This window comes from Capricornis sumatraensis, chromosome 11, assembly GCF_032405125.1.
Source record: "Capricornis sumatraensis isolate serow.1 chromosome 11, serow.2, whole genome shotgun sequence".
Lineage (NCBI taxonomy): Eukaryota > Metazoa > Chordata > Mammalia > Artiodactyla > Bovidae > Capricornis > Capricornis sumatraensis.
This window is the reverse complement of record NC_091079.1, coordinates 61,685,936-61,696,390: the sequence shown is the minus strand read 5'-3', so window position 1 is coordinate 61,696,390 and position 10,455 is coordinate 61,685,936. Positions and strand designations below refer to the sequence as shown.

The window sequence follows — 10,455 nt, the reverse complement described above, 5'->3', positions numbered from 1 at the left end:
TTAGGGTGAGCCTTAATCCAATACGATTGGTATCCTCATTATGAGGGGGACATTTAGCCAAAGAGAAATGGACACAGGGAGAACGCCACATGAAGATGAAGGCAGAGATACAGAAGCCAACAAAGACTGCCAGCCAATCACCAGAAGCTAAGAGAAAGGCAAGGGGACAGATCCCCCTCACAGCTTCCAGAAGGAACAAACTCTGGCAACAACTTGATCTTGAACTTACAGCCTCCAGAACTGTGAGACAATAAATTTCTCTTGGTTAAGCCACCCAGCCTACAGTGCTTTGCTATTACAGTCCTAGAAAACTAATTCACCCAAATGAGAAAGCTCTGTACTTGCCGATTCATGCGTTATTGTAATAGCCATGGGGCTGAAAATGTTGCACTGATGTTTCTACAATAATAGTTATGTGCAAGGGGCTTAAGACAGTTTGGAGCACAATTTGAATATTTATTACCTTACTCCCAGAGGTCAAAGCTCAGTGTAAGTTAAACAATCAATCAAAATCAGACTAAAGGTACATTTAGAAAATAAGACAATATCAACACAGTTTTTGTCCTTAAAACATATGTGGATAACAGCTTTATTAATAAAAAATATTGAAAAAGATGTTCATATGACTTTCTGAAAGCAATAGACACAAAAAATACAAAGAAAATAGAAGACAATAAAGAAAAATTCAGCAGTACTCTAAAATGCCACACTCGCCATTCATTCATGGGAAGTATAGCTGCACACAATGTATAGTAGATACAGAGAATGGTATTTATAATTTTTCTCATGTTCTGAGCTCTACAACTAACAATGGAACAGCATGTGAAGGAATTCCAGAGTCAGCAAGAAAGGGACAAAAAGCAACAAAAAAATACCTATGAGACCAATTCAGATGATTTGGGGGTTTCCCAGGTGGTGCTAATTGTAAAGAACCTGCCTGCCAATGCAGGAGACTTAAGAGATGTGGGTTTGATCCCTGGTTTGGGAAGATCCCCCTGGAAGAGGGCATGGCAACCCACTCTAGTATTTTTGCCTGAAGAATCTCGTGGACAGAGGGGCCTTGCAAAGAGTTGGACACAACTGAAGCTACGTAGCGTGCACGTGCATGCACGCGCACACACGTGTGTACACACACACACACACACACACTTTTCAGATCAGTGATTCTTGCAAATAATTTGAAAAAACAATTTTAGAAATACAGGGATGTTTGCCTGGATTTTGCTCTCCAGTATTGGGGAACTCTGAAAAACTTACTCTGCTGGCCAGGCTGATTCAGTCACTTGCCACCTCCGGCCATCGCTGGTGTTCTCTCTAGATTTAGCATATGGGGACTGTTCATCCCTTCTCCTCCTCTCTGCACTTTCTTCTGTGAACTTGTGAACGAACTGGAAAAGAGAGGTGAAACATGTTGAATTTATTTATAGGTCCTTCCGTTATTTTTATATTTTTAACTAAAATATCTGCATGCTTTTCCCTTTTGCCTTCCACTATTTGATGTTTTCCTTAGCAAGTCTGGGCTTCCCTGGTGGCTCAGTGGGTAAAGAAAATGCCTGCAGTGCAGCAGATGCAGGAGACATGGGTTTGAGTGCTGAATTGGGAAGATCTCCTGGAGGAAGGCATGGCAACCACACCGGTATTCTTGCTAGGAAAATCTCAAGGACAGAGGAGCTTGATGGGCTATAGTCTAGGGAGTCACAACGAATTAGAAATGACTGAGCGACTGAGCACACACACCTTAGCAAGTTTATAGGAGGAGGGATGAGATGGGCATGAAAGTGAGAATGAATTGCTACAATGTGGTTGAAAAACATTTAAAACAGCAAAACTTTCAATATTTGACAATAGACTTGAAAGCCTTTTCATATGTGAAGATCTGTGTGTGTGTTCTCAGTCATGTATGACTCTTTGCAACCCCATGGATTGCAGTCTACTAGACTCCTCTGTCAGTGGGATTTCCCAGGCAGGAATACTGGAATGGGTTGCCATTTTCTTCTCAAATATGAAGATCTTCTGTATTCTATTAATACAGAGCTGTGTACCTCAGCACACTGGTGTGTCAAAAATGAGTTACAGGCATCAGAAATATTGATTTACTCAGACTGTTAGGGATAAGACTGCATGGGGTTAAAATAAAGCTGAGGCCTGGAATGCAGGTGTGCCAAGCTTTCAGGTCCTCACCAAGACAAGAAAATGTGGATCCGGAGTTTATACAGGCTGCTAGCTTTTTCCCAGCAGGATGAACAGCGACCAGTGGAACAAAACATCACCATGGAAACCAAAGGAATCAGAGGACAGCCCAAGGATGCAAGATTTCCTTTCCTTTTTCTCTATGAGGTCACGTGAGCCACAAACCTCTGCCAGGAGAGAAGCAAATGTGAAATATGGGTGGTTGCATATTTTGCGTAAGAACACTATTTAAATTATTGCATCAGGCTAGTATTTAGAGATTAGACAGATTAAATGTGTCTAATCCTTCCCTATTATAGAGGTTTTGAGGGTTTTTGAGAAAGATATGCATGTGTACGTGCTAAGTCACTTTAGTCGTGTCTGACTCTTTGCGACCCCAGGGACTGTAGCCTGCCAGGCTCCTCTGTCTATGGGATTCTCCAGGAGAGAATACTGAAGTGGGTAACCATTCCCTTCTCCAGTAGATCTTCTCAACCCAGGGATGGGATGAAATCTCCATCTCTTCCATCCTCTACATTGGCAGGCAGGTTTCTTTTACCACTAGCGCCAAAGGCAGTCTTAAAAAATAAAGAGAATGTGCATTCTTTGTACATCTATGTGAGAGTGGGAGTGTATTTGCTTTTCTGCTGAATTTAACTGACTCTTGTCCAGTTTTATGACTGATATACAGGGTGAGATGGATTAAGAAGTAGATGCTAGTAACTAATAGGAAGAAGATTTGAACAGATGCACCCTGTTCTCTCAATGACTTTTCCCACTGACTCACACTCTTCAGTTCTGGAGAGAACTGAAAATCTACGGCTAGCCTGCAGTTAATAGGGACTGTGGGTCTCTGCAGAAATCTTTTTCTGAAGTTTAACATAATTGTGGCACTGTTTTTTCAGCCTTGTAGGTTACTGGGTAGGCTGAAGATGACTGAGTTGCTCATAGAGACTTAATAAAGTAGGCAACTTTGTGTTTCTAAAATGGTAATCTCCGGCTGGCTTTTAAATTTCTAATTTGTTATATTGATAGGTATGTGTGTATATGTGCTCAGTCGTGTCCGACTTTCTGCAACCCTCTGAATGAGTTGCCATTCCCTTTTCCAGGGATCTTCCCGACCCAGGTATCAAACCTGCATCTTTTGCGTCTCCTGCATTAGAGGCAGATTCTTTACCACCTTGCCACCTGGGAAGCCCCCATTAATAGGTATAGTGCTTTTCTAAAATATAATTAAAAAATCACTGAGGTTCAGAGAATCTCAACTTTTTGCAAGATCACAGAGCATTGGTGATGGCTGGTACAAGGTAGAGTTGGGACATGAACTGATATAATCTGCTTCTGTTCTCACTGTGGTTTCATTTTTCCTTTTCTTTGTATTCAGAGTTATTCAATTTTAATATGGATATCTCTTCTAATCTTTGGGGAAAAAGATACATTTTTGAGGGGTATCAGTTAAGCACTTGAAGTCAAGGCCTTGCACTGGGTACTGTACAACCACTAATTTACATGGTACAGTTTTGTCTATTCTGAGCTTACACAGAAGTGATGGTTGGGGAATTAACTTTGCATTGAGATCAGGATACACAAAACATAAATTCTTCAAATAAACTCCCAGGATCCTTGCTTTATAAGTGAAATGTTGTATTAGGAATATTCTTGAATTCAGATAACATCCATCAGAAAGAATTAGAGGTGGAAAAATAAGATTCTTAAGTAGATTATTTTCAAGTTTCTGAAGGATAAAGGTATTTCTGCTTTAATATAAAGATTGAAGAAATGAAAAGAGGTTTAAGAAAAAATTTTAATGGAAATAAAAACAGGTGGTTTGTAAATTCCTAACAATAATCTGTGTAATTTTATGTATAATTTTCTGGTGAATAGGAAAACAGAACAGTTAGTAGAAAACACACTCCCTTTGTTAGTTTAACTGCTCTGGGCTCCATTAGCTGTTAAGGAAAACATTTCTTTCTATTTTATCTTTGGTTTTAGGAAAGACACTTTTTCTATGCTTTGAATTAAGTGTTAATAGGATGACTATTTCACATTGGATAACTACACCTTATTTAGGTGAATATGTAATTAGCTTTTAAACTCTACCCTGATAGGCAATATGCAATTGTGGCTTTATGGAACTTCATTTAACCTGTCCCTAAGCATTTTTACAATGTTAAATAGAAAAATGTGACCTGGTATTTGCTTCAATGAAATGAATTTATCCCCCAAAAGACAGGTGAACTATATAAAAGTTTGAGAGCAACTTAGTGTAGCGATATTAATGCAAAATCTGCTATAGGGACTAGAGTATGCAGAACATTTAGGAAACTGAAAGGAAGTTGCCATTACCTGGAAAATTCATTTAAAAATTCAATTTAATTTGAAGATACAATATAAAGCACCAAAAACAGAGAATATATATGTATGGACTGGGTGAAGCACAAAGTGGAATCAAGACTGCTGGGAGAAATATCAATAACATCATATATGCAGATGACACCACCCTTATGGCAGAAAGCCTCTTGAGGAAAGTGAAAGAGAAGACTGAAAAGGCTGGCTTAAAACTCAACATTCGAAAAATGAAGATCATGGCGTCCAGTCCCATCACTTCATGGCAAATAGATGGGAAAGCAACGGAAACAGTGAGAGACTTTATTTTCTTGGGCTCCAGAATCACTGCAAAAGGTGACTGCAGCTGTGAAATTAAAAGATGCTTGCTCCTTGGAAGAAAAGCTATAATCAACCTAGACAGCATATTAAAAAGCAGAGACATTACTTTATCGACAAAGGTCCATCTATCAAAGCTACGGTTTTTCCAGTAGTCATGTATGGATGTGAGAGTTGGACCACAAAGAAAGCTGAGCATTGAAGAATTGATGTTTTTGAACTGTGGTATTGGTGTAGACTCTTGAGAGTCCCTTGGACTGGAAGGAGATTCAACCAGTCCATCCTAAAGGAAATCAGTCCTGAATATTTTTTGGAAGGACTGATGCTGAAGCTGAAGCCCCAATACTTTGGCCACCTGATGTGAAGAACTGACTCATTGGAAAAACCTTGATGCTGGGAAAGATTGAAGGTGGGAGGAGAAGGGGTTGACAGAGGATGAGATGGTTGGATGGCATCACCCACTCAATGGACATGAGTTTGAGTAAGCTCTGGGAGTTGATGAAGGACAGGGAAGCCTGGTGTGCTGCAGTCCATGGGATCGCAAAGAGTCAGTCATAATTTAGTGACCGAACTGATGTATAGTTTTAGACATAAAATAACAAACATTTAAGTAGGTTTTGGCCAACATGTCTGGAGGTTAAGATGATTAGCTGAAATTCAGTTAGACAAATTATCATAGTTCTAAAATTCTGTCTGGAAATGATAAGAATTTTTCTGAAATTGTTAAAGAAAATTTCTTTCTCCTCTTGAAGTTTGCATTATGAGATAAGAGATGCTAAGAAAGCTTTCTGCAGCATGTTTTGGTAGCAGGAAAAATCACAGAGCATGGGGGAAATAGAAAATTAAGGTTTTCTGAAATACTATGAAAATAATAATAATAATAATAATAACAATAAAATCCCTCCCAAATTCCCCTGCTTTCTCAATTGAGTACAGAAATAAAAAACTGCATTCCAGTTCTATCAATAAGTATCAATATTTTATTGGATTCAGGGAAGATATTTCATGATTATTTCAAAATGATTAATAATTCCTATAAACCTCTGGACTCTCATTTTGACACCAGGTAAATATTTTTAAAAGATAGATAGCATTTAAAAAGAAAAGGAAATATCTGTTTTTCCATAATGAATAGTCTTGGGAATTATGTAGAAAGTCATCAATAAAAGATTACTTCAAAATACTTTCTGTAGACATATAAACTTAAGAAAAGCTTTCTTTAATTTTTATTTGATTATTTAGGCATAGTCCACATTCATATATCTGTGTATAAAAGACTTTCATGATATCATATGTATATAAAATATATTTATTTCTAATTTTGAGGAACATGCTAACCATCTTAATACTTATTTTAAAAATTTAATTGTATCATTTTTACCTTGTTTGAAATTAGCCCACATGCTACATAGCAGATACTATGAGCACAGCTTCAGTGCTACTATTTCACCTTTTATTAATATGACCACTGAGACCAGAATTCAGATCCGATGGGAAAGGGCACTGGAGGGTTTAATTTATTTTTAAAATTTTCCTTATGATTGTTTTCTTGATAACATATTACTTGTTTTCTTGATTATTAAAGTAAAGCATGCTCTTAGTATAAAATGCAAAAGTATAGCCATATGTGCACTGACTTCATGTTCTACTCCTCACCCTGGGCAGATCCAAGACTTTTGAGTGAGGGTAAAGGGTGTTGGGGACATTTAATCAAAATAATTATTGGAGATAGAAAAGGCATAAAAATTAAGGCATATAAATAAAAAGAAATTCCAAGGGATTCCAGACTTTGTAGAGGGACAAAACAAAGAGAGAAGACTGATCAACTCAATGGCATTTTGGCCCTCAGAGCAATTTCCATCTATGGCTGAATTGTGCATGTCCGATTCAGTTTCCCTAGCCAGGAATTTCTCTCCTGCACTTGACATAACAATTAATTTCACAAAATGCATCTAGTAATTAGAGGTGGAGCCACAATAGTATAAGTAGCTCCACCATGAAGGGATGGTCTGGGAAGGAATTTGGGAGGACATTGTGATGTAAACCAAGAGCTAGCTCACAGAGTTATTTATATATATATATATATATAATTAGAAGGTAATTACTTTACAATATTGTGATGGTTTTTGCCATACATCAGCATGAATCAGCATTAGGTATCACAAGGGTTATTTTAAACGTTGCTAAGTCCATTTTGAAGGAGATCAACCCTGGGATTTCTTTGAAGGAATGATGCTAAAGCTGAAACTCCAATACTTTGGCCACCTCATGCGAAGTGTTGACTCATTGGAAAAGACTTTGATGCTGGGAGGGATTGGGGGCAGGAGGAGAAGGGGACGACAGAGGATGAGATGGCTGGATGGCATCACTGACTCGATGGACATGAATCTGAGTGAACTCCGGGAGGTGGCGATGGACAGGGAGGCCTGGCATGCTGCAATTCATGGAGTCGCAAGGAGTCAGACACGACTGAGTGACAGAACTGAACTGAACTGAAGTGAAGGAGCTTCTAGACACTGCCAGCATATTGTTTCTCCTCTTGCCTCTAGAATCAAGGGTTGTCTTGGCTTCGGCATAATTATACAGCAGCACCATGGATGGGAAAACTGCAGATGTTCCCTCTCCTGGTATCTTTATATAGTTGAGCTGGGTGCTGAACAGCATTGATAACTCTCCACAAAGTCTGTGTCTCTGCCATTCTCATCATCTATGAGGTTTGCATCTTTCAGATCAGGGAGGGCTTCAGCAGGGTAAAGGAGCAGAAAAATAAGTATCTCCTCACTTAGACGCAACATGAGCAGCATTGTTATTTGTTTTGTATTTTGCTTTTTTTCTTTTCCTGTGCATTAAAAAGAAAAAAAAAACATGTATCTGAGATTACACTATGTCATGTCATTTTGCTTTTTTTGTCCTTCTGCATATATGTGCACATAGAGAAGGAAATATAACCCACTCCAGTATTCTTGCCTAGAGAATTCCGTGGACAGAGGAGCCTGGTGGGCTCCTGTTCCTAGGGTCACACAGAGTTGGACACGACTGAAGCGACTTAGCATGCATGCATGCATTGGAGAAGGAAATGGCAATCCACTCCAGTGTTCTTGCCTGGAGAATCCCAGGGACGGGGGAGCCTGGTGGGCTGCCATCTATGGGGTCGCACAGAGTCGGACACGACTGAAGCAACTTAGCAGCAGCAGCTGATCTAGCTACACACATGCATATTTTCCCATATCATTCATCATTCTTCACAAACATGACTCTAATGGTTGCATTTTTTTTTTTTTGCTGTGGCATGTGTGTTATTTTTTCATGTGAATATATTTCTAAAATTCTTTCATCGTGTCAATATTAGCTTACCTAACCATTTTCGTCTTAATAGAAGCGTAAATCATTTCTTTGTTTCACTATTAGAGCAAGGCAGTGGCAGTGGAAACCCTCACAGATGCTTCTAAGTGTGGATATATGTCCATAATATGTTCATCAACATGATTATTGTGTTGAAGAGTACACACCTCTTGGGTAGGTACTGCCTTAATCACAACCAAGATACCATTCCAGAAAGGAAGTCTTATACATCTGCTCCTTTATCCTCACTGTCTTCTTTTTCTACTTTCCACCTTTCCCGACATACATCGCTCGCTCAAAATCCCTTCCTGCTCCTTTGGGAATCCCCATTCCTCTCCACAGGAAGAGACTTATCCTCTTGATCCGTTTCACTATTGTATAAACTTAAGAGGTGACTTTCGAGGTATCTCAAGAGGGCCTCCTCTGCTTGATCATGACAAGCTCTGAACAGTGCAACGGGCTCTCTGGAAGTTCTGGAAGTTCTGGGGGTTCAGTTTTGGTTCACATTTCTCACTGGAATTTCCCTTAGATCAGCCATGGCCAGTTTCCTCACCACGTTTCTAGGATGTCGCTTAATTCACCAACGCAGTGTCATTGTTGCTGTTCTTCACTCACTCGTGTCTGACACTTTGTGACCCCATAGACTGCGGCACGCCAGGCCTCTCTGTCCATCACCATCTCCTGAGGTTTGCCCAAGTTCATGTCCATTGCATTGGTAATGCCATCCAGCCATCTCTTCCTCACAAATAATTGTCTACATTTGTATGTAGGAAAAGAAGCTTCTATCAGTGCTTCTATTTGTTTCTCTTAGAATAATTCGTTGTTGTTGTTTAGTCACTAATTTGCGTCAGATTCTTTTGCAACCCCATAGATTGTAGCCCACCAGTCTCCTCTGTCCATGGGATTTCCCAGGCAAGAACACTGGAGTGGGTTGCCATTTCCTCCTCCAGGGGATTTTCCCTACCCAGGGATTTAACTCTCATCTCCTGCATTGATAGGCAGATTCTTTACTACTGTGCCACCAGGGAAGCTTTTAAAAATAATAGTTCCCACCATAATCATACTAAACCTAATAGCAGCTTGTAACACAAGCGAAATAAGACTGGATAAGCATGAGGTCCTGTAGGCACGGCATCCATTTTGATGACATATTTTCGCTCCAAATTGAAGGGTCTCGGCAGACTCACATTCATCACACTACTCATGCGCACTTACACTTAACTCTCACTAGATGCCAAGTGGTTACGGTCATTCCCTTTTAGAAGAGTGACAGTAGAAGGCACTAGAGTTTAGAATGATTACATTTGTTGAAGATCACAAAGGTAACGCAAAAGAGCAGGGGTTTGTCTAAGATTGGGGACCGTGGAGTTAACCCCTCGGCAGTCACCATCATCATGATCCCCGCTGTCATCATCCATATCTAACTTAAACAGTTCTCACTATGTGTTAGTCCACAGTTCTAAATCCTTTACTGTATTGACGAACAGTGAAGTACACTATTTTATTATTGCCATTTTAAACAAGGAAAACTGGAAACAGAGAGGTTATAAAACTTGGAAAATATCACACAGCTGGGAAGTGAAGAGCCAGGATCTGAAATCTGTATCTTTGTGCTTAAGTTCTATATCAACCTGCGTCATATTGAAAGTGTAACTTATTTTGTTTATTCTTCGGAAAATTCAGTTCGTGGCTACCGCACTGGACACCTTGAAAAAAAACCTAAAAGCCACTTTTACATTCCCATGTCCACAATCATAATTCTGCAGTTTCCCTGTGGCAGGTGCCAGAGCACTTGAGGGGTTTAGTTTCCAATCTGTTGGAGTCACAAGTTTACTACTGAATGTGATTGTATCCTGGGCTCCCTGCCCCTTGCACCTCTTTTATTCTGTGTCACTTGCATTAATACATATCTGATCTTCCTTTTTTTAAAAAAAGTTATTCTTTTCATGAATGTGAATTTATTTGTAACTTTTTAGTATTGTCTTTGTGTTTTGACTGCTCCTGCCAAGGTTAATCTTTACCTCATTTTAGTTGCCCTCTGGATCATCATGTTTTTCTTTGCTTTCTATCTTTCTCTTTCCATTTTATTTTTTAGATGACATCTGAAGATCAGCTTGACCCTTTCTGTTCTATTGCTTGCATCTATTATTTCCATGATTTGAGATGATTTGTTTGCGATTATGTAATTAATTATGATTCCTTATTCTATTTTTCACATATATGTAAATAGTATATGTAAATATATAAATAGTATATGTATATAATTTCCAAGGTTCTTAA

At 39.1% G+C, this 10,455-nt stretch overlaps 1 non-coding gene across 1 annotated transcript; it reads right to left on the bottom strand.

Moving 5' to 3' along the window:
- Positions 1 to 6,213: 6,213 nt before the first annotated feature.
- On the bottom strand, positions 6,214 to 6,345 carry LOC138088859 (small nucleolar RNA SNORA61). Its single transcript, XR_011145764.1, has one exon. It is a non-coding gene; the product is annotated as a small nucleolar RNA SNORA61 (small nucleolar RNA).
- Between the last annotated feature and the right edge of the window lie 4,110 nt (positions 6,346 to 10,455).